The sequence below is a fragment of the Pyxicephalus adspersus genome, chromosome 7 (genome assembly GCF_032062135.1).
Source record: "Pyxicephalus adspersus chromosome 7, UCB_Pads_2.0, whole genome shotgun sequence".
Taxonomy (NCBI): Eukaryota; Metazoa; Chordata; class Amphibia; order Anura; family Pyxicephalidae; genus Pyxicephalus; species Pyxicephalus adspersus.
This window is the reverse complement of record NC_092864.1, coordinates 53,070,095-53,092,599: the sequence shown is the minus strand read 5'-3', so window position 1 is coordinate 53,092,599 and position 22,505 is coordinate 53,070,095. Positions and strand designations below refer to the sequence as shown.

The 22,505-nt window shown below is 36.4% G+C and overlaps 1 long non-coding RNA gene across 1 annotated transcript; it reads left to right on the top strand.

The window, feature by feature from the left end:
• The first annotated feature begins 1,874 nt into the window (after positions 1-1,874).
• Positions 1,875-5,219, top strand: LOC140334563 (uncharacterized). Its single transcript, XR_011921595.1, has 4 exons — positions 1,875-1,930; positions 2,851-2,876; positions 3,702-3,902; positions 5,024-5,219. It is a non-coding gene; the product is annotated as an uncharacterized lncRNA (long non-coding RNA).
• Positions 5,220-22,505: the final 17,286 nt, after the last annotated feature.

The following is a 22,505-nucleotide window of genomic DNA, read 5'->3' as shown; positions in this document are numbered from 1 at the left end:
TTTTACTCAATAAAAAAAACAAAAACAAAAAAAACTGAATTATATAATAGCAACAATTCAGAACAAAAATCACTGGGATGGATAAAGAATCACACCTCCTAAAAATACTTGTAATTTCAATCAGATGTAAGTAATCACCTTCTCCATTGCACACCAAGCTGTGTATTTGGGTTCCACCTTTTTGGTTTTGATTAGTCCACCATAAACAGCTCTTCTGGAGCATTTCAGTGGTTGGTAGTGCAAGTTAAAGCAAACGATCCACTATGGGTGACAAAACACAAAAAATCAAAATATCTTTGGGATAAACCTGTTGACAGGTAAAAGTCTGGGTTCTATACCCATTGTGAAGGTTGTGTTATCTCATTCAGTGCTATTTTACTTTATCCTATAAGCGCTTTCCTCGCTCTTCTGCCTGGACAACCTTTACCCTGAAGCTAGAATTATGCTAAGGCGTAATAGCCTGAGCATTATTTTTTGTGAAATTACTTTTCCCCTAATAAAGTACTCATTGACAGTAAGTTTTAACAGTACAATTAGTAATACTTGCATTGGAAAAATACCTCTATTGGGAGAGCAATAGCAATTTGTGAATGGTGTCTGGAGATGTGATCTAGATAAAACACAGTATTATGCAAATAGAAGTCGAAAAAAAGCTTTGTGAAGTGGGACGCTTGTTATTATAATACAGATTACTTTTGTAGCTAATTTGAACCTTTGTCCTGACTATGCAGTAAAGTACATACAGTATAAATTCTGAACAAGCCCTCACTCACCTATGTAGATTTTGGCAAAATGAAGAAATGAATTCTTAAAGTTCACGGGGGCTCTGGAACCTTTGTGTCTCAATAGCCTCCCAGACTCCTATGTAAACAAACGGCAGGTGTTTCCAAGCAATCAGAAAGTTACCAAAAACCCACTTTAGAGATCTTGTTTTGTAGCACACCTATAGATGTTTGTTGTGAGTATGGATGGCCAATGGCATGCAAAAGGAAATGAGTCGATATCAGTCTTTTTAAGATTTTTTAAAACCCTATATTGCTGATCTCTCAACTGGCAGCGTTATTCATGCTAATAATTTTAATGGATAACTATGTGATGGAAAATCTAATTTTTAGTTATCACAGGAATAGAATTAAGAGGGAGAATCTCCGAATCTGGACACCTGTTCTGTGAACTGTTTAAGAAAGAATGTATGGCTATGTTTTTGTGACAGTGGTAAAGAGAAATCCTTCCAACCATGTAGACAAGACAATAAGTAAGTAAGATACAGTACATTGCACACGATCTAGGGGCCTATACAAGATAAAAATGAGATGTGGAGAAGAAGAATAAACCATGTATTAGAACAATTACTAGATGGTACAGATATAATAAGTTTTATAAACGGTGGCACTAGAAGAAGCAGAAGAAGGGTACTGTGCAATAAAAAAAACAATTATTGGGTTGCTGTCTATTACATACTATCCAAAACATTAAAAAAAAGTTTGAATTTATTATAATATAATTTAAATAATATCATATAATTTGCATCTAAACATATTACTACAAATACCCTGAGTTTACCATGCATTAAAGTTTTAGTGTAAAGTATAACAAGGTTTTATTTTGCTGGCTTGATTTTGGTCCAGGTGTTTGTCACCTGCAATATGATAATGGAGTCACATGTTGGGTTGTTACTGTTAATGAGCTTACTGAACAAGTGTCTCAGGTATCAGGAATTCCAGGTCGTTTAAAATGAGAAAGAAATTAGGCTGGTACCTAAGAATAACTATAGAACATAGAATGTCAAATGCAACATGATAAGCAAAAATGGAGTTAGTCATGTTCATTATTATTTATTGTCTCCTCCCCGCGTTATTATTGATATAAAAGTGTCTGTTTCTCTGTGGATAATATTCAAGTTCTTTCTACTGCAAGGAGTCAGCTTCTGGTACGTAAACCATGTTTGTTATCTGATAGTCTTTGTAGAGTATACAATGCTAAAGTGTATATTGTTTTTGTATTGGATAAAGTAGGGAAGGATTGAATGGTATGGTTTTTTTTTTTACTGCCGTCTATTTCTGATTGTCATTGGGTCATCCCTAGGGTTCCTTCAGAAATTGCTGGGGGTTTTTGAACAATGAGCAGTTTGTTATGCTCAGGTCAGTTTATCAGATACTAATGATGCTTTTGGCTATTTGTAAGGGTGACATTCCTCCCACTGGCCAGTAATGTAAGAGGCATTCTCCTTACTGACCACCACACTTATGTACTGCGAGCTGTGGATGATCTTCTCTGTTTGGGATATAATCATTCAACTTTTCATTTTCTTTTTATTGTTCTCAGTCACTGAGGGGAAGCTGTCATCAGCCTAAGCAAGATTCCCAGACATTCCCTGGGCATAGGGAAATATTTCAAAATCAGCTTAAAATGAGTTATATAGAATTGAAATTTGTGAAAGTCACTGTTTTGATTCCTAAAATAGACAGTAAAATAACATTTGTTATAAATGTTATATGGCAAAATAATTTGATTTGACAATGATTTTTAAACTCAGAAACTTTGTTCAGTCCTAATACGCTAGCTTGAGTAAACTCTAATTTATTGATTAGATAATAGCTTGAACGATACATACACTCACTACTTTCAAAAAACAAGCCAGCAAATAACAGCTGTATGTAATTGGTTTCCTTCACGTTTTAACAGTCCTTTTCATATTTTCATATGTTTTAATGGTCAACCGTTTCAACTTTTGCTTCAATAGTTAAACATCATCCATATGTTTAGAAGGGTTTGCGTGTTAAAACCTTCAAGCTATGAGAACAATTATGCCTGATATTTTAACTCCATTTATCTCTGTTTATCTTTTAGACCCACAATCATGACTTTATACATAGGTGAGTAACTAGATTCATTATCTTTTAATTTGAGAGGCATTTTAGGTTGTTGATGTGCTCAAATCAGATTTTGAAGCAACAAACTGATATACCTCTGTCACAATGCTTTCTCCTCCTATCATCATATTTCTTGTTATAATCATTCAACTTTATTCAACCTTCAACAAATCTGTATAAAAAAATGAATTAATTGATGTATTATTGTATAAAAAGCTTCATTGATGTGTGCCTTTATATCTGTCTGGATGTCAATTTTAAAGGTGAACTCCAGCCTTGAGGTCTATCTTTAACAGATGTGCGGGCTTCTGTCTTGTACAGAATCTAATGTAGCTTGATTTTACTGTACTTTGTAAAATTCCTATATAATTCATTGATATTAATGCAAATCACACAGAGTCTGCCTTATTTCCCAGCATCCTCTAGCTTTTTTCTCCTCAACCTTCTGAAATATCCATGGCCTGCTCTTTTTATATTTTAAAGCAGTTCTTTGAATTATGAATGCTCAGTATTGTTTGTGAGTATTACTTCATGTTCCTTTTTTAGGAAGCTATGTACAACATCCAGCTGACCCCTGTTACCCACCTTGATCTGTCTGCATTGCATAAAGAATCCACAGTAAACTAGCAATGATGACACTAAATATATAATGTAAAAAAGCAATACTTGTATTTATTCAATATACCTCATTAGCTTGTTCAAGATAGAGAAAAGGAAAATGCAGAGGGGACAAAAAACAATCACAATAAACTTCAGCTTTAGGTATTATACCATGGGTTCCATATAACAGATACAGCATGTGGCTTAATACTTTCCTTTATTTTTCAGGTGGTAACTTTGGGATTGGGTTAGGTGGTATCAACTATGGTGGGTTCAGGCCTGGTTACTACAGACCCGGTTTGTTTCCTGGAAACGGTTACGGTAATGGTTATGGTCGAAGGTATGGATGGAATGGAGGCTGGAACCGATATGGATATGGCCCCCGCAGATATCCTAGATATGGCTATTGGTGGTGACATGGGAGTGAATGTAAGTTGAAATACTGAATATTAAAACAAATCCTTTTCACAGGTTATAGCCAAGCATGTATTTATAATGTTTCTTTGGTTGGAATGAAAACAGCATATTTTGCCAGTCAGAAAGATGCTTCTATGAACAACATATGCAAAACTGGCATTCACTCAGTGATCAGATTTTAATGAAGTAAATGCAAAATACAGTTACTGTTGTTTTATTTAGATATATTAGTTTTAAGTATTTTTATACCCATTTTTTCAAACTTGCCTACCCGTCTTCTTCTGTCATTTGAAACCACCACTACTTCCCACCACTATATATCTCCCATCCTATTGTGTGTGAAATTCCCCCACCTACTAGATTGTAAGCTCTTCGGGGCAGGGTCCTCTCCTCCTGTATCACTGTCTGTATTAGTCTGTCATTTGCATTCCCTATTTAATGTACAGCGCTGCGTAATATGTTGGCGCTATATAAATCCTGTTTATTATTATTAATAATAATAATAATAATAATAATATTAAAGTATATGTCAGGGCAAAAATAAAAAAACACTTTCAATTCAATAGATGCAAATCTTTGTATGTTTAATTCCTTTAGGAAACTGAAAGTACAGATAATACACGCTGTTCTGCCCAAACTTGCTGCGGGCTGACAACGCTGAGCATTTTTTCAGGCAGTGTAGTGTCAGCCCTGTCCTGTTTTATTGCTACACTATTCAGACCAACTCTCATATCTCCACCACATAAAAGTTAATTACGTTGTAGTTTAAAAATGGTGGGCATGTTATGAATTACACTCTTTGAAACAACACAGGTATTGTGCAGAAGACACTGGGCAGCTTTGCATTTTTGACACAAGGTGCAAATAAAAGAGACTTATTGTTAAGATTTACAAACACTTAAGGAGTTGTGAATAAGGAAAACATGTCACAGAATTTTACTATTTAAACTAATACCAGTGTAAAAAAAACCTGTACCTCTACCTGTCCTAAAATCATTTGCCCCATCTCAGATCCTGAGAGCATTACATTAAAACAGAATGCCTAAACTCCAGCTTGGGATGCTGTTGCTTATTTCCATATATCATTCTATAATATGTCCTAACCTAGATTTTCTGTTTAATTTTTTTTGCAGTATCTCCTTGGAAGTCACATGGATAATTAATTGATATTGAAAACTGCACAATTCTTCAGCCGCATGCTATAAAAATGCTTTCATAAAAGTGATGTTTCATCTGATGAAATACCTGGCCAAATTTTGTTTTTCCATGTGCAACATGTACGAATGATAATGCAAATACTAGTAATAATAGAAATAAAAAATTTAATGAAACAAACGTCTATGTGTATGTGCTGTGTAACTATTTCAGTGTCAGTGTTAGGGAACAGATATATCTAGTTGTGCATTTCAACATGTGTAATAAACATCAGTTTATAGGAATACATCTACAGTCAGCATAGCTTTTAAAGTGCCATACTTACAGGGTTTTCCTGGAGCAATCACTACAGTTGCTTTGTAGTCTGTTAGAAGGGTGCAGTATATCAGCGTTTTTCAACCTTTGTTGAGCCACGGCACATTTTTTACATTTAAAAAATCCCGCAGCACACTACAAACCAAAAATGTTACAAAATGACACTCTGTAGCTTAATAGAGTATATATAATGACAATAAAGTTTCCCAATTTATTTATACTCACTCAGTGCAAAACCTGGGCTTGTTTAGAAGACTTGGATCAGGGGTGCCCACACCTTTTTGGCTTGCAAGCTACTTTTAAATTGACCAAGTCAAAATGATCTACCAACAATAAAAATGCTAAACATATATGCATTTATATATACCTAGTATACTTTATATTTAAAATATATATTGTTTACCTTGCATAACAGCATGAAAATGTATGGCATAATACAATTCTTTATTTTTTTTTACTTTAGTTCCACTTTAAAATGATCCTTTTGCAGCTTAAAGTTCACTTTAAATATTAAAAACAAATGAAGATGTGCAAACTCAAATAGCTCATATAGTTTTATGTATTATTAAGGGACTTTAAATGCAGTAAATATATATATATATTAGTTAGAATTAGTTAGAATTTTAACAACCACTAGAAATCAAGATACTGGATACAGGGAAAGAAACAATTGCCTTTAATTTATAAGAATATACATAAAAAGAAGTTCTAGCTAAGGTGCAATATGACTCGAGAGAGAGGGAGCAGCCTTTGTATTCCTATGTCACACTACGGGTCCTGTGCTACCACAAGCCGAGAACTACGGCAACACTTACTGACATGAGTGGGCAGAGCCAGAACTGAGCCAGAGCTCCGCGATCGACTCACAAGGTCACCAAGAAGCTTCAAAATTCAATTGTTCTAAAATATTCCTGTGTACAATCTCAGATCCTAAAATCCCAACTAAACATAATATTCTGTTTAATTAGAATGCTAGCTTAGGAGGGAAGGTACAGTGGTTTGTGCCATTCTATATTATTCCCCAAGATAAGTTTACCACTCATGTAGTATTGGTAGTAGTAACAGGTTTTGGAAGTCACACCTATTTTAATGTCATGTTCATGCCGTTCTACGTGTATGATAATTATTAGCTTATAGTTATATTGCAGCCAGCAAAGTTATAATTTTAATGTGACATGATTATAGAGTTTCTCTGAAGCCAATACATCAGCTTCTTGTCTCTACAAACAGGTAGTAAGTGTCAAAAGCTCCAGGCTAACCAAAAAAGCTTGCAATAAACTGACGGGCAAGTTAACTGTGGCTGGTTAAGGACCAGGAGAGTTTGGGATATTGGTGGGGTCAGGACAGTTATTTCATAGGTGGGACTTCATAATTTCTAGGACAAACATTTATAAATAACTACACCAACTAAAGTTAAACCAAAAACAAAAATTGCAAAAAATCTGACATATGGGTCAATTGTTTTGGAACTAAATAACATCCATGCAGGCCATCTGATGATGACTGCAATTTGAGTCTGAAACAGTATTTACAAAATTAAAAATTTAATGATATGCAGGTATGTATATAAATATATATAAAACTTTAAAACTCAATGCTGCATACATCACAATAATATAACTTGGAACTTGAGACTTGGGTAGAATATATTGAATATGAAGTTGTTCATGGAAAATGTAGTCAGAACTGTTTACCACACAACATACTGAACAGAACAGAACATGTTATGACATTCTACTCAGTATAAAAAGTGTGGTAGCAAGGACAATGCAATGTACAACATAGTATAAAGAGCACAGTGGTCAGAAGTATGTATGATAGGAAGGAGGAGATGGTTGAATATGCTAATTTTAATTCAATGAACATTTTGACAACATTGTTGAAAAAATAAAGTAGAATCTCTACAAGAAACAACTGGGATACCTAGACAGGCCAGTTCACTTGGCATATGGCCCATGTGGCATGACTGTGGGGCATTTTCCACGATCCCCTCCAGTGAAGAGCAGAGGAATCTGTATATTCTCATATCACCAGAGCAATTATGTTTATTATTCAAAAACACTTCTTACCATTGTCAAATTACCTCAAAGGCCTCCAGGAAAGAAATGGTTAAAGAAGGGAGGGAGACTGATATTGGAAGACAGGTCTCTGAGGAACAGTGGCAGCAAATGTGGGACGCCGCAGCATATGGTACCCCCAATGTGCAGTATCATGAAGCCAAATATAAGCTCCTGCTCCGATGGTACATGGTCTCTACTAGATTGGCGACATACCGCCCGGATTGCTCTGGGAGTTGTTTCCGTGGCTGTGGGTCACCAGGCACCCTGTACGACATTTGGTTGCAATGCCCCAAAATCAAACGATTCTGGACTGGTGTCTATGAAATTATATATACTATAGTGGGCAGAGGTACCCGCAAGGACCTGTTTGAAGCCCTTTTGATGCTACGCCCCCAGGGTATCACCACAAGAGCCAGTTTCGCCTTATGTCATTTGTACTTACTGCCGCCAAGCAGACCATAACTAAATCTTGGCGGCCTGGCATGCCCACTGTGGCACAAAAGATAAAGAAGGTAGTGTGGTATCTGATCAATGAAAATATGGTGGCTAGACTCCAGAACCGTCTGCATATTTTTAGAAAGATGTGGGATCCATGGATTGAGCACTATATGCCCGCAGAATTTGATAGTTCTCTCCCTACCATATGTGGGAGTGGGTGGAAGGTCGATTTCTATTATCTCAGTTTGTTTTGCTTTTGTGTCTGTGTATAATTGGTAATTTCATGTCCACATGGAGTGATATCTGGTCCTCCCCCATCCCCCTCCCCCCCTCTCTTTCCCCCACCTATTTGTCTTGGTCTTTCCAGTGTTTTATTGTAAGTGCCTTTACTAGGAGTATAGATATTTTTATAGATAGCTATTTTGCACTAAGAGGGATTGTTTATTATCGAATTCCTACTGGGATTGGGTTTGATTGCAAATATTATTTTCTCTATTACACGGATACCCCAGATGCTATATTATCTGTTATGTACCTCCTTGGGTCTTATGTGCCCTAGAAACTCCACTTTTGCAGATAATGGTTTTATTATGCGCACTTTTTGTTTGTTTATACGGTAAATCTGTGTGTCATGTTTATATGTGTTGATTATTTTAAAAAACGTAATAAAAAATTTATTGGAAAAAAAAAGAAGGGAGGGAGTTTGAGGTGATTGATTAGTAGATGGGGACAGGTGGGGTTAAGGAGAGGTTGGGAAAACCGAGGTAGACCGTGGGGTATGGTCAGTTAGTGCTGGTAGTAGGAATGTTTCCTGCCCACTCCCCCTTGATATGGGTTATGGTGACCGGGTGAGAGGGGGTTGGAATTGTGAATAGTGGTTTCTGGAAGGCAGGTGGTTTTAGAGATGCTGGAGAGTGGGGAGGAACCTGTCAATGGTATGGGTATACTCTGTTTTTGTTTAAAATGAAGGTAGTATTTTTTTGTTTAGGCCGTGAGTCTGTGTATGGTATATCAGTGCTTGAGTCAGGGTTTGGGCAGCTATCAAAATATCAAGCCATTGCAGATGGTGGGGCCTTCAGGAACAGCAGCCAAAATGGGTAAGCTGGTACAATGTAAGTGTTAGGGATGGTTAAGTAATTGTTATGTTGGGTTTTTTATGGTTATTTAATGTTAATTATATTGTAAATAAAGTAAAATGTTTGTAACTGTAAAAACAATATATTACGATTGTAATAACAATTTGACGTTTTGTATAATAAAGAGCAACAGTGTCAACCAATTTGTTCCTAAATGGTGTTTGTGAGGTTATTGGGTGGCTGGGGGGAAGGGATGCGATGGGTATGGGGAAGGTGCTCAAGGGAAGGCATCCGGGCTACCCTAGTCATGGCATATGGTGAAGATTCATAAATAATATATATACCGTATATATTTAACGTGTACTGACATCTGGTGGTAACATTCTATAATGGCATTATATCAAGAATATACCTTGAAGCAAATCTTTATGAACATTTCTAATTTTCCAGGTTCCTCTAATAAGACAAGTACATGCCAAGTACTGCTATGTTTAGCCAGTTAAGACCAAATACTCATGGACAATAATTAATTCTAATACAATTTCTGATCCAATAGCACATCTGGATCTAAAGTTATTCCAAATTGGGTTTAACTGTCAACCAATCATAAACAACTGATTTTTTGGTATATGGTAAATATAAAGCAAATGGATATGTTGGTAAATGTTAAAGGAAAGGAGTCTTGTGTATTTATGATCGATTGATCTGATTTCCTATCACTTTTTACAGAGAAAAAAGGCATACAGAAGTCCATGTCTGGATACTAATTATTAGCAACCAAGGTGAAACAATAATGGTTATGTATCAACATCATCACTATGTCACCATCATAGTAATGCCTGAATGGTTAAATTGTAGTCTATTGATTGTTTAAATAATAATTTTAGAAAAAAAAGTATTGCTCATAAAATTAGGGCTAAATAAATGTTCCCTCTGATGGAAATGTATTCAACACTATAAAAAGAAACTAAAAAAAGAAGCAGTAAAACAAATCTCTAGTGGAAAGTGACCATGACTCTTTATTACTGGTATTTCAAAAGTTTAATACCTAACAAACTTTACATTTCATAACTAAAAATGTACACTATATTAACCCAGTCACTAAGTTTTTGGACTGATCCAATAAAGAATCAAAATACATTACCAAAAGGCTTTTATTGTAGTTATATGTGATTGGAGAATGCCTACAATGGAGTGCTGTAACAGCTCTGGATTATCACAAGCACACCACGAATATTGATATTACAAAAGTAATTTATTTACATAACAAACCTTTACAGTAATATACCTATAAATGAACACTACGAGGGGGTGCTGAGAAGTTCCTGGCTTTGCCCCCTTCCAGATGAAATAGAAAAATGAGTGTGGGGGCATATGACAGCCTAATATCTTAGTATGTAACTGTGCAAATATCGGGTCTTTGCGATTCTTAAAAGTGTTTTTTCTTTTAGTGAGAAGCTGTGATGGCAGAGGCACAAGCAAGTTTCACGTCGTTGGAGTTACGGGCCGTCATGAAGATTTTGTTTCTCCAGGAAAAGTCAGCAAAGGACATTCACACTGAGATGTCACAAACATTGGGGTAGAAGTGTCCGTCCTACAGCACTGTCAAAGCTTGAATATCTCGTTTCAAGACTGGGCATTTCAGCTTTCAAGATGAGCCCCGCAGTGGGCGCCCCCCAACCTCAACTGACCCGCCAACCTGCGATGCTGTCCATGAGCTGATTATTGAGGACCAGCGAATATCCGCAAAGAAGATAGCCCAGATACTTGACATCTCACGGGAGCGTGTTGGGTTTATCACCACTATCCAAGACATGCGAAAGCTTTCGACAAAATGGGTGCCAAAATGTTTGAACAGTGATCAGAAGAAGGAACGAGTTGAAGCATCCCAAGCCGATTTGGCCCATTTTGAAGCTGCACCGGACTTTTTGGCTAGGTTAGTGACTGAGGATGAAACCTGGCTCTACATCTATGATCCTGAAACCAAGGAACAGTCAAAGGAATGGCGCCACAGCGGGTCCCAGCGCCTTAAAAAGTTCTGAACCCAAAAAAGTCATGGCGTACGTTTTCTGGGACAAAAACAATATTCTTTTGGTGGACTACCTACCTCAGCGCTCTAGTATCACCGGACAGTATTATGCTAACCTCCTGGACCAGTTGAATGAGGCAATTAGGACAAAACACAGTGGAAAGTTGACCACAGTGATCCTTTTTTTTGCAGGACAATGCACCTGCACACACGTCCAACATTGTGGCTGCCAAATTGAACACCCTGGGTTTCCAGTTGGTCCACCATCCCCCCTACTCACCTGACCTGGCCCCTTCTGACTATTATCTGTTCCCAATTTTAAAGAAACACCTGAAGGGGCAACATTTTGAGGACATTTCTGACGTCAAAGATGCTGATGAGACCTGGTTTGCGGACAAACCAAGGGACTTTTATTTCAATGAATTAGAAAAGCTGCAAATACGCTGTACCAAGTGCATCGATCTCAGAGGGGGAATATGTTGAATAAATGTGTTTTTTCATAACTCTGGCTCTCTTCTTTCTGGGCAAAGCCAGGAACTTCTCAGCACCCCCTCGTATAATAACCTAGTCACTTAGGTTAGTCACTAGCTGATCTACTATTGAAAAAATAATCAAAGAAACTCCCAACTGCCCAGTTTCCCAAATTAAAGACACTGAACACCTACCCAAACCACTGCCAACTCAATGCAAGTCAAGAATAAATATGTTTATAGCAATGTCAAATAAGTTTTACTTACAATGTCAAATCAGTTTTACTTATATCGGACACACAATCTTCAAGACTGGAATGTCTAAATGAGTAACCACAAATTTGTGCCATTTATTGAGAAATACTACATTTAGGTTTAGGTTATGTTAGGTTTAGGTTAATCTAACCAAAATCATTTAGAGAAATATAAAAAAATATGAGGCAGGTGTTTAGGAAAAAAGGTGTAGCTGGTATAAATCATTTTTCATTTGATATAGTAAAAGGGAATTACAAGATCCAATATCATTTGCTATCCCCCAACTGTATTATAAAAAATAAAAATTTGACCAGATCTGAAAAAAATAAACTGATATTAGACAAAAGATACTTTCAACACATTCTCATTTCACTATACCAAAATACTTTCAAAGTATCCAAAAAAACACCCACAAATTATTTTGTTTTATAGCTGTTTATATCACAATATATTTGTTTAATAACACAATTAGGGTCTCCAGATCAAAATTGTAAACCTGATATTCTAATAGGGTAAAAGGTGTGTTTAACATTATCAAAATTAAAAGCTGCAAAACATTTTTTAAACACTGCAGAAAAATAACAAATTTTTGGAGAAACTCCTGACATATGAATAAAGATGTGGTCTGAGATTTTGGGCCTAACTGCCACGTGCCAAGTAACAGCTGACTAAAACAACTGGGTAAAAGGACTGTTAGAGGATGACTGTAACACAGCTCATCTGACCTTGCCAGCTTTATCAGTCTTACTAATAAAAATCCTTAACTCATTACTAGATAGAATTAAATTACAAAATAAATGTCTTTGAAACTCGGTGCTTTTGACTCAGAGCAAGTAATTAAAAATTTTGAATTACTCATAGATGGATAATATAACAGGTAAGTAAGGCTTTATAAAAAGTTTGCAAAGCAAAATTGGTTAAAATTTTGAGGAACGAATGTAATTTGTGATTGAGCATAAGCTTTAAAGTATAGAAAAGTAAAGGAGGAAACAGAGACGGAACATTTTCAATACCTTTTCAAAGCCTGCCATACCATACAAATGACTAGAGAAAGGAAGATGATTATTTGTGCTGAAGAATAAGAGCAGAAAACCAATATGGCATGTTGTGAAATAAGGTCAACAATATCCGTACGAATTCTAATAAAATAGAACCATAATGACCACACCGTGGATTTCTTCCTTTACTTCTGGAACTTGCTGACAGAAAAAGTAAATGTGAATAAACGTGAGTCAGAAATAAAGATGACTTACATATTTAGCTTTTATCCATATGTTAAGCTTAAAGCACTTGAATACTAAATGAGCAGAAAAACCAGAAGGGACAGTTAAACAGTTAACTGCAAACAATACACCCTTTATTAATTGTGCTAAACAACATTAACGTATTGCTAAACTGTTCCCTAAATACAACTCAGTATATACCCCGCTAGTGAGCAGTAAACCAGTGGAACCTGCTGTATCTGTGAATAATTCAGAACTGTTACCAGTAATAAAATTTACCAGTTAAGAAGTTATGATTTTACTTTAATGCCCATATATTATAAGTAAAAATGTATGTATTTTGCTTAACTAATATTTAAAGTTACAAGACAATTAAAATTACACACTTACATTTTTCATACTTTTAGTCCACTGACAACCATAAAGTTTAAGTGTAGTTTAAGTGGAACTAAACTGAAAAAAAAAAAAAAAAATCACACTTACCTTTAATTCCACAGATCCCTCGATCCCACTGATGAAGTTGTCAATCTGGCCCCACACTGTCCCGGAATCCTCCTTTGCAGAGAAAGCCCAGGGTGCTGCCATCTTGATCTGTCTTCATAGCCTGTGTTCTGGCTATGTCCCCTGATCCCGCACTGCGTAGGAGCGAGTTTGGGTGACGTAGCCTGCTGTAAAAAGGAATGAAAAGAGTGCTGATCTCATTGCGCAAGTGTGAGATCAGTATTTCTTTCCCCTCAATGTAGAAATATGCCCCGTCTGCACATGCCCGAGCTCGGGAGCAGCCAGGAGCCTCCTGGGATGTGTGACATAGGTATCCCAGAAGGCTCTGCGCTCCCATTCATTCTTGATTAGTGTAAAACATCCATTGTCAGGTGTTGTATTAATCTTTTGAAAATAAGTGGCTAAACTGTGGTCAATTCATACAAAAGTGCAAACAGGCTGCCTTTATGGCATGCAATGCAACAAACAGAACACCACGTATTATGCTATCTAACACTGTGTGCCAACACACATATGTTTGGAGGTACATTGGGGCGCCATTCATGTCTGTTGCTTCGCCTTGTGGTAACGCACATGTTTTACCAACACAATGGTATGAATGGGCTGCTGCAGTCATTGGGCCTGATTTAATAAAGCTCTCCAAGGCTGTAGTAGATACACTTTAATCAGTGAACCTGGGTGATCCAGCAAACCAGGAATGGATCTCCTAAAAGTAATTTGGTATTTTTTAGCAAATGTTTTCAATCCTGGACCAGATGCATTCCAGGAAAAACAGATTTGTTTACAGAATTACCTCAGATATTACAATCCATGTAACCAATTCTTAGTTCACATGTGAATTATAAATAAACACAAAATGTATAATTTGAGTAGTTATAATATTGCAATGTTGTCAACCTTCTTTCCTGCTGACATTGCTGTTTTATGTATTTGGAGATGACCAAAACACAAAAACAATTTATTTTATTGTGAATACATCAAGTTACAAATCTAAATTTCCAACATATTATTATGGCAATCAGTATGTTAATTTGTAGCCAACTTGAGCAAGAGGCCACTAATTACTTTAAGTAGTCTGGATTTAAGTGACTGAATTCATGTGTGCTATATTCATTTAATTGTATTCTCACATGTTGTTGTCCTATATTTGTTTTTGCAATAAAGTTTTACAGTGTGAAAATAAGTATATGCTGTATAATAGCATTGTGATTATTTCCTAACTCTACATTTATCATTAAACATTATTATTTATCACACGTCAATGCTAAATCTGACCATACCACAATCGCTCATTTGTATGTATCAGCATCCTGATTTAGTGCACTGCCGGTTTCAGCTCAGACTGTGTACAGTGAATTTGATGTATTATTAAAAGACAGCTGTTCTTTTGCTGTATTGTAGCCACAATCCATTCTTAGTATGTTTGGCATATGTCTTGCTGTATACATTTGTTTCTTGTTAATTTAATGTTATGTTTCAAACTTGAGAATCCGTCTGGTGTTGCTGTTCTGATTCCGGAAAATTGCCTAATCGAAAATCTCACATCCAGTTTGGTTCTATTAGATGATTACCAGGCAATGGCAATGCTTTCCCCTGTATTCCATGATAAGGAGCTTTTAACTTGATATTTACACTAGTTGCAAATTACTTTTATTTTTATAGTTTTGGTGTATTACCCAGTGCTTTACAAAGTCCATGGTCATATCTCTATCGCTAACTGTCCTCAAATCTAATATCCCTTCCATAGTCATGTGTCATTAATATAGTCTAGGGACAATTTTCAGGGGAAGCCAATTAATTGGCCCTGGCCAATATCTGAATCTGTGACCTAGCCCTGTTATGGCAAGTGTGCCAGCTACTGAGCCAACCTTTGGTGTGAGCCTGTTGGTAATGTACATCTGGGAGAGACCGCCTTCTGTGTAGAGTTAAGGACCTCACTGTTACCCTGCCAACAAACAATTAGAAAAGTAAACTTTGGTTTGCAACTGATTTTCCTGTTAGTAACTGATTATTCCCAATAATGCTGATGTTGCTGTAGCATACAAGGCTAATATTAAAAATGTCTTTGCAACCAAATTAATCCAGAGGTGAAATTTAACTTGTCCATGGCAGTAAACACATTTCTATCACAACAGCTTATACTAGGTTTATCTATTTTCAACATGCTTTATGAACATGGCACAAACATAATAAACTGTCTAATATTTTAACCCCATTTTCCTGCTGTAACACTCACCCCTGTAGGAGTGACTGAATTTCCCACCATTTTTCTATATTTTAACCCCATTTTCTTGTTGTATCACTCACCCCTATAGGAGTGACTGAATTTTCCACCATTTTTCTATTCTAGGGGGGCAAAAACTCACACACGCATTCTCTGTAATTAAGGTCTAGGGGTTTAGTGAATTTCCCTTGGCTACATAACTCAATATCTAGACAGTAAGTATTCCCAGACCCAGTCCACTACAAGATTTATTTACTAATCATTCCTCTCAGGGGACTCCGTTAAACTTTTCTCTATCCCCACAGGTGGCTCTCCTTAATGCTCAATAGGGATGAGTGAACAAATTTTTTATATTCTGCCTTGCGGCGAATTGGGCCGTTCTTGCTTACCAAACATGTAGGCGGGAACGGCCTTTGTAAATTCGGCTGGTGAGACCAAATTTTCGGGACCTGCAAGACCAATCAGGGGAGCGAAGATGTCAGTTTACTAGTTGTATGTGTTCTTGGATAGAGTTTCTCTATGGCCCGGGGATTTCAAACAGGAGGATTCGCAGGGCTGAATGCAGCTCTGGGAATCCACCTGTTTTAATTTCCTCGATCTTCCGATTGTTTGGCGAAACTGGTTCGCCAAAATTTGGCAGAACCATTGGAGGTTCTAGCAAATTTTTGCAAGCCTGCCAGAGGCATTCTCGTCCATCCCTAATGCCCAAGGCTGTATATCAGTGTTGCCTCCTCCCTGAGTGTAGCCCCACTCGGTCTCAGTCCCAGACATTCCCAGTATCCAAGTAAAATTGCAGGATCCGGTCCTCTAGCATAGTTAGACAAACTCTGACCCCAGGGCTAGTCATCCATAGGCTCTGGACCCATTCAAGGGACGTTTCCAGATATTTATCCCTGAGTAAAAATATGGTGGACAGTCTTACTGAGTGGTCATAGGGTTAAATACTCTTCAGCTGTATACAGGGGAACCTTCCCAGTAATACCATACATGAACCATGAACTTCCAGCTTAAATAAGGGACCCTTCCTCAAATAAACAGTCCTTACATTTCTATGGGTGAAAAGGATATTTGTTGATCTTTTTTTACACCCTGTCCCAACATCAAAACAATTTCTGAGCTCTGGTCAACCATCAAAAAGACCAGCAGTTGTATATGTAATTGGGGAGGGGGTTTCCAGCATTTTTTAGCAATATTCTGGGATAAACAGTATGAAATACACCTGCTCCAAACCTCTTTACATGTAAAGTTTTGCTTTATAGTTTTTTTAAAGTCATAGCTTTAATTGAGATAATTTCATAGCATCCCAGTGCCTCAGTGGAAGGGAATGTCATACCATGTTTTCTAATAAAATCAAAGGATGACTACACAACATAACAATAGACTATTAAATGCAAATTTGGAGTTCCTTCCTACATCAGGTAATTGACATTCACATCTTTTAGTACCTCCCTATCTATTCTGCATATATAAAAGTTCTGGGTTCTTGAAGAGTGCCACTCTCACAATCTACAACGGGGCAGTTTTAGGTAAGTAAATTATATAGGAAAAAAACATGCCATGAAGCTAGATGCAGGATGAAAAATAATCAGCCTACCAAAATGATACTTCTGCTCACCCACTAGCTTCCTATTTCCTTGAGCTTTATGTGTTAAGACATTTTAGTATTAGTTTACGCTCTGCAAGTGGGGTAGCTTGGCAGATAGGTCTGCAATGTTGTGGACCAATCTTGCAAATGGAGACTTAGGAGCTTTGATGGTTGGGACATATGGACTTTAGCCATTGTCTGGACACACAGTGGCTCAGTGGTTAGCACTCTGGCCTTTGCAGCACTAGGTCCCAGGTTTTAATCTTGGCCAGGACACTATCTGCATGGAGTTTGCAGATTCTCCTCGTGTCTGCGTGGGTTTCCTCCGGCTACTCCAGTTTCCTCCCACATCCCAAAAACATGCACTGAGGTTAATTGGCTTCTCCCTAAAATTAACCGTAGACTACATTAATGACATATGACTATGTAGGGACATTAGATTGTGAGCTCCTTTGAGGGACAGTTAGTAACATGACTTTGGACTTTGTACAGTGCTGTGTAATAGGATGGTGCTATATAAATACTATGTAATAATAATAATTTAGAAAGATGCAGAATTAGGCAGTGGTAGTTTCAAGGGACCACTATATTAATAGAGACATTCACATAGACTATCTATCTATCTATCCATTTATCCATTCCTTTTTTTAATCAAATTCATTTTTTTTTTTGTTTTCCAGGCTTTTCATCATGTCCGGTTACGGTACGTATTCTTTAATTCTTACACTATTAATTATTTTTTTTAAATTATTTTCACTTATTACAGTTCCTCCAGACAGGAGGTAAGTTAAAAACTATGCAACACGGACAGATATGGAAATAAAAATCTGACAAGCATTTGAGCCTTTATAGCTTATACTGCTTTTTTGATTTCTGTCTGTTGCAATTTGAGAGCTAATGTCTAAAAAAAATTTAAGGGAGCTCCCTCTAATAAAAATTTGTCAACAGGACAGGAAGTGAGAAGGATTCTGTTTACTAGCCTAAAGCTGCAGAGATGGCAGATTGTAGTTGCCTAAAATTATTGTTTTGGGTGGCCCAGCTGTCTTTTGACATCCTTTAGAAATTCACCATACTGGATCACAAAACGACAAACAAAAATGATAGCTAATGTTTTCCAATAAGGAGGACACAGCAGGGCACTTCTATCTCATCCTTCACTCTCTTCAGCAGTAGCTGAGCAGATTGTCTCTATAGGGCAGCCCTTTACTAGTTGTATGTGTTCTTGGATAGAGTTTCTACTGCCAAATGAAACAATCACTAATATTTTGGGGGACAGTTATTACATGTCTGTATGGGACCTAAATCCCTTTAAATGGCAAAAAGTATCTAACAAAACTGGCTTTAGACTTTATGGAACAGTCACACATTCCTGCATATCAAAAAATGTCAAGGTTGAGTGGTTGTCACAATAATGTTGATTCATATTTGCTTGTTTTAAGTAAATATATTAATACAGATACATGCACACAATCCTTGATTTTTTAAATATATTAGCTAATTTAGTATTAATAATTATTAATTCATTATTACTAATAATTTAAAAAAAAGATTGTCCTAGCTGCATGAATTATATAATAGCTGTAGATAAGTATTTTAGCTTTGTAAGCAATAGGCGTCTTGGCATGGGATATAGGCTGTGGTGTACCAAAAGGGATTGCATTTCTTACAACCTAGACAGGGCCTCAAAACTGGTCAGAAAAGGATGATTTTTTGGAATATAGCTAAAAGACATTTCCAAACATAAGCTTATTTATCAATGATGTAGATAGGGAGGAAGTGAACCTGCAAGATACTGAGATACCAGATTTTCTGGCCTGGGGTCACTGTCAGCAAAGGGTCATAGCACCAGTGGCTCAATATTAGGAGACAGATACCAAAAAAAGGTCAGAGTCAATGTTTGTTTGTGTGTGGAACCACAACACTCTGGTCTGGGTACATAGGGATGCATCAAGTCTTTTAGGGCCTTAGCAAATATCACCAATGGCAAGCTGTACTGCTCCTCAAAATGCCTTTCTAAATGTAATTTTTTTTGTAAATTTTCTCTAATTGTTCTTAAATTTGTCATAAACATCTGACATGTGTACAATGAATCTCATCTAAAATGATATTAGATAATATTACTAAGGCTGTGGTGTACCAATAGGGATTGCATTTCTTACAACCTGGACAGGGCCCCAGAACTGGTTAGAAAAGGATGATTTTTTGGGATACTATTAAAAGGCATTTCCAAATATCAGCTCATCAATGAATTTATAAAATAGGGAAGAAGTGAAGCTTCAAGATACTTCTGAGAGTCCAGATTCTCTGGCCTGAGGTCACTGTCAGCAAAGGGTCATAGCACCAATATTAGGAGACAGATGCCAAAGAAAGGGAGGTCAGTGAGTTGGGAGAAAAGATTGCTGTATATACATTTCTAATCTTGTTTCTGGAATACATTTTGCTGAAGGTAAAATAAATGTCCTTTTATGTTGGCTTTATATGGGTGGAAAAATGCACCAATTTTAAATTTAAAGTGACAGAAAAAAGAAAACTATTGCTGGTATGCTTTTTTTTAAAATATACAATATATATATTATATATTTTAATTATAATATTTAACACATAATCTGCTGTGTGTTTTCTTTCATAAAATATTCCTAAAAAGTAAGATTTGTTAATTAGTTTTGTTTTTCTTCAACTTCAACTTTAAACCTTATTTAATTACCTAAGCTTGTGGAAAGTGTGGTTAATACTCACAAAGAACACTCCACATCCATGTAAAATAGTCGACCATTATATCATACCATTGACAACAATACATTTCTGACATAAAGTCAGACATGAAGACATAAACGTCTGATTGTTTTAGGATGATTTAATTTGCTTCTAGTAGTTATATATTGCAAAATTTAAAACATATCTGTATTGTTTGTTTTGACAGATGGAATGGTGATTTACAAGAACAACTGGACTTGACAGAAAGGCTATTTGTAAATTATCAACAAATGTGTACTGCCAATTTTGCTGAAAACACCAAAACCTGTTGATTTTGCTGAAAACACCAAAAGTGTGCAATAAAAAATAAAGCTTCTTAGGCTAAACTCAAATTTTGTTTTGTTTGTTTTTTGTTCTAAAATAAATACCTATTTTTATAAATATTTCATATTTTAAATGGTTTTGACCTAAAAATATACACATTTGTTGATTTGTTTTATCAATATTCTAGTCATAGATGTCAGAAGCAGGGGCCGATAATTGATAGATGGGAATTAGAAAATTAAATAATCAGTTGTATTTAATTGCCTTAACATTTAGGAGATCTGCTTGGTTGCTATATTATTTCTACATTCCTTCAGTGTACTTGCCATGTATCCTTTATCATTTATGTTATGCATTTCTAATGACTTTTCCCTAATTATGAGATGTTTTTAAATACTTGACATACTTGATACATTTGTAACATCCTAAATTTGAAATGTGTCCAGAAAGTAAGTGGCACAACTAGTTTTTAGAGTCATACCAGCAAGTGACTGGCGAATATTTAGTATGCTATTGGTTGATGGAAATTTAGCAAATATAAATAATCATCACAAATATAATGTATTATACCACTACTCAAATCATGTTTATATACAAACAAGGCAAACCCCCAAACTTGGGAAAAAGACTAGTTTAGTGAAAGGAAAGCCACAAATCTTAAAAGAACAAAAACCAAAAAAAAAAAAACAGAAAATGTTAATATCAAGTTTTAACCTAGAAACCAGATTCCCGAAATCTTGTTTAAAAAATGTACCCAAAAGGGTGCATCATACGGCATACAAATAAGAATATATAAATTCACAACTGATGCTGATTATATTCTTTTTGACAAATTCACCGAAAAATCTGCTTTATCAGACACAAATCAAGAATAAACAGTAACCATTAAACTGTATGTGCAAAGAAAACAGTAAAAAGCAAGTGAATGTCATTAAAGTTTCATCCAGTTATTTAAAATAACATTAATATACTAGTATATAACATACTGTGCGATGTGTCAGTATACCCCATGGTCAAGGATGTTCAAAAAATATATTCCGCATATAGAAATGCTGTAGTCATAGGATCACCCACATTACAGTATCATGACAAGTCCAAACCATAAATGAACCATGATATCTATAGACATACAGGACAGAGAATTAAGAAGACAGAGAATTAAGAATTTCTTCTAAATCTCACATATTGACTAATTGGTATGATGTTAATTAGATGTTTAAGGTGTAAACTTTGAGCTAAAAATTGTTTTTCCTGCCATGGGTTTGTGGTGAAGGTTTGTTTGTATTTTATTACCTTCATCTTTATAGATGATGAGATCTAAAAAGAAAATTTGTTGTTTCCCAATATCCATAATACATTTTAGGTTGTATACATTTTCACTATTGATAATGGTAAAAAACGGTTCCTGTTTATAATTCCACAAGATTAGGATGTCATTGATGCAGAGATACCAACCCATAATACATTCCAAGTAACATGATAGGTCAGTATTTGCAAAAAGATCACATAGATCAAAAGATCGGCCGCAGGGGATTCAGTTAGTCTCCTATCAGAGGGCCCCAGGTGGCTCAAGGTCATTGGTCACTCTGGCCATTTAAGGAGAGCCTGTCCTGTACACCATTGCCCGCTATAAGCCTCTGTGAACACAGTGTTCTTGGGTGCATCCTTGTGTTGGTTCAAGTTTATCTCCTTTTGTCATCTCCATAGCCACCTGGTCTGAAGCTGACTCTGCTTGAACTCTGCCTGCCCTGACCTCAGATTGTTAATGACCATTCTGCCTGCTGCCTGTCCTGACCTCGGATTGTTCTTGACCTGTCTTTACCTTACCCTCTTGTACGTTGCTTATTTGGACTTAACCCTTGTCGTGCTTTATGACATTGAATAAAGCCTGATTGAAGGATATCTGGAGTTGGTTGTGGTTTGTGTGCCCAGGCGCATTACACAATGCTTTCCCCTGTATTCCATGATTAGGAGCTTTTAACTTGATACTTAAGGTGCGTACACACTTCCAATTTTTATCGTTCCAATCGAACGACGAACGATCGATTGGGCAAAAAATCTTTCGTAAAAAAGTAACCAACGAGGCCGACGAACGAGGAAAGTCGCTGGAAACGAACGACCGGACCGGCGGATCGGATTGGACGACGATCGTTGAACATCGTTCGTGTGTACGGTCGTTCGTTGATCGTCCATGGTCTGAGCATGCGTAATGAACGAACGTTCGTTCACTTTCCTGTCGTGCACATAGTTTCTCTATCGCTCAAAC